Here is a 3649-nt window from a genome sequence, read left to right as displayed (position 1 = left end):
ATGAACTTTATATGTATCGTCAACCCCCGAAGTCCTTAAGTTGTAACAATGACCCGGGAACCTCTAAACCACCAGGTTTTTCTAAACCAATGTGGAAAACGACGGCTCGTATTAGGGGAACATCATATATCCCTAGAAACTTGGCAAAACGAACCAAAACCGAAGAAGAAGAAACAAGCGAGTCGGAATAAGATAGTTGTATTCGTGTGGTGTAATATATGTAATATAGTGTGCTTATGCTTTATGATATATGTAAAAATTGCTTGTATTAATAAGTATTTTTTTTATGAATCTAACTCTTGTCTATTTTACAGTATAAAAACACAAAATGGATAGACAACCCAATATTTTAAGAGACCTACCCGGAGACATGATTGATGAAATCTTGTCTAGAGTCGGTCAGAATTTTTCGGCACAACTATTTAAGGCGAGATCAGTTTGTAAGACATTCGAAGAACGTTCCAAGAATGCCTTGGTTTATAAAAGGCTTTCGTTCGAAAGATGGGGGATATCACATTGGAAAATCCATAAGTTACGATGTGTTTACTTTGACGCATATATTGCGGGGAACCCAAATGCTATTTTACGCAATGGGTTAAGAAATTATTTTGACTCAATATATCCGAATATTGGACTTCGTGATTTAGAAAAAGCGGCTAACATGCAACATAAAGAAGCATGCTATGCTTACGGATTAGTAATGTTCGCTTCTCACCAAAGTGAGAACAAGAACATCGGGCTACAACTATTAAACAAAACGTTCCCACAAGTGACGGAGTCGGTAATTGGGGTAAGAAATGAGGTTTTTAGATTGTTACGGGACTGTTAGACATTACGTAACCCTCGTCCCTTTGACGACGTTACAACACGCTGTCTTATCAATGGCCATAACAGTTATGTTCCACAAGACCAAGGATGGGAAGTAGTCCTAGTAAAACCAGAATGCATGACTTGTTTCTGGACGTATGAATTACGTGTCTTTATTGCCTTTGCTGAACGACTTGTGTACTAGCTAGAATTATCTTCACAGCTATCTTGTATCAAAGTTATTGTGTGCTATATTTCATGCTTTATGTAAAATAAGCGGTATTGTAAGTTTGTAAAATATTGTATAAAAGTTTGAACGCTAAATATTATTATAATCAGTTTTTCATATAGAATTGTAGTAGTTGAATTGTATATTAGCTACTAAGTATGAACTTAACGGGTAGGTACTACCCGAATTTAAACTTATAAAACGCTAATATGAAGAAAAAGCTTTTATAAATGAGTTCATATTATGCTACGAAATACTATTAACTACTCTTAATATTCTGTATGATTAACTTGTTCCATTTGATTATTTTGAAGGAAATGGCACCGACTACTCGACACACCGTGAATATGAATGAAGAGGAATTCCGTACTTTTCTAGCTTCAAACATAGCCGCAGTACAGGCTGCGCTACATAACAACAATAACCTTGGATCTAGCAGTACAGGAAATCGTGTAGGATGCACCTATAAATAATTCACTGCCTGCAAACCTTTGGAATTTGATGGAACCGAAGGACCGATCGGATTGAAACGGTGGACCGAGAAGGTCGAATCAGTGTTTGCCATAAGTAAGTGTACTGAAGAGGACAAAGTGAAGTACGCTACTCATACCTTCACATGTTCTGCGTTAACATGGTGGAATACCTATCTAGAGTAAGTGGGACAAGACGATGCGTACGCACTACCGTGGTCAGCATTCAAGCACTTGATGAACGAGAAGTACCGTCCCAGAACCGAGGTCAATAAGCTCAAGACAGAACTTAGAGGGTTACAAACCCAAGGATTTGATATTACCACGTATGAAAGACGATTCACAGAATTGTGCCTATTATGTCCGGGAGCATTCGAAGATGAGGAAGAGAAGATCGACGCATTTGTGAAAGGATTACCGGAAAGAATCCAAGAAGATATAAGTTCACACGAGCCTGCCTCCATACAACAGGCATGTAGAATGGCTCACAAACTAGTGAACCAGATTGAAGAAAGAATTAAAGAACGGACTGCTGAAGGGGCCAATGTGAAGCAAGTCAAAAGAAAGTGGGAGGAAAACGGTTATAAGAATCACCAATACAACAACAACAGCAATTACAACAATAATCGCAACAATTATCTCAACAATCGCAACATCAATCGCAACTACAACAAACGGCCCAACAACAACAACAACAACAACAACAGCAACTACAACAATCATCCCAACAACAATAATAACCGCAACAACAACAACAACAACAATCAGAAGCAGCTATGCCAAAGGTGTGAAAAGTATCACTCGGGGTTCTGCACCAAATTTTGCAACAAGTGTAAAAGAAATGGTCATAGCGCGGTGAAGTGTGAGGTTCACGGACCAGGGGTTAATAGAACGAAAGGAACAAATGGTGTCGGAATGAGTAATGGCGGAGCAAGTAGTGTCGGAGCAAGTTATGCCAATGTAGTTTGTTATAAATGTGGAAAACCGGGCCACATTATTAGAAATTGCCCGAACCAGGAGAACACGAATGGACAAGGACGCGGAAGAGTTTTCAATATTAATGCGGCAGAGGCACAGGAAGACCCGGAGCTTGTTACGGGTACGTTTCTTATTGACAATAAATCTGCTTACGTTTTATTTGATTCGGGTGCGGATAGAAGCTATATGAGTAGAGATTTTTGTGCTAAATTAAGTTGTCCATTGACGCCTTTGGATAGTAAATTTTTAATCGAATTAGCAAATGGTAAATTAATTTCAGCAGATAATATATGTCGGAATCGAGAAATTAAACTGGTTAGCGAAACATTTAAGATTGATTTGATACCAGTAGAGTTAGGGAGTTTTGATGTGATAATCGGTATGGACTGGTTGAAAGAAGTAAAAGCAGAGATCGTTTGTTACAAAAATGCAATTCGCATTATACGAGAAAAAGGAAAACCCTTAATGGTGTACGGAGAAAAGGGCAACATGAAGCTACATCTTATTAGTAATTTGAAGGCACAAAAACTAATAAGAAAAGGTTTCTATGCTGTTCTAGCACACGTCGAGAAAGTACAAACTGAAGAAAAGAGCATCAATGATGTTCCCATTGCAAAAGAATTTCCCGATGTATTTCCGAAAGAATTACCGGGATTACCCCCACATCGATCCGTTGAATTTCAAATAGATCTTGTACCAGGAGCTGCACCAATAGCTCGTGCTCCTTACAGACTCGCACCCAGCGAGATGAAAGAACTGAAAAGCCAATTACAAGAAATTTTAGAGCGTGGTTTCATTCGACCTAGCACATCACCGTGGGGAGCTCCTGTTTTGTTTGTCAAGAAGAAAGATGATACATTCAGGTTGTGTATCGACTACCGAGAGTTGAACAAACTTACCATCAAGAACCGCTACCCACTACCAAGAATCGACGACTTATTTGATCAACTACAAGGCTCGTCTGTTTATTCAAAGATTGACTTACGTTTCGGGTATCATCAAATGCGGGTGAAAGAAGATGATATTCCAAAGACTGCTTTCAGAACACGTTACGATCATTACGAGTTTATGGTCATGCCGTTTGGTTTAACTAATGCACCAGCTATGTTCATGGACCTTATGAACCGAGTGTGTGGACCATACCTTGACAAGTTTGTCATTGTTT

Source organism: Rutidosis leptorrhynchoides, chromosome 2 (genome assembly GCF_046630445.1).
Source record: "Rutidosis leptorrhynchoides isolate AG116_Rl617_1_P2 chromosome 2, CSIRO_AGI_Rlap_v1, whole genome shotgun sequence".
Classification (NCBI taxonomy): Eukaryota; Viridiplantae; Streptophyta; class Magnoliopsida; order Asterales; family Asteraceae; genus Rutidosis; species Rutidosis leptorrhynchoides.
This window is presented reverse-complemented; position numbering follows the sequence as displayed.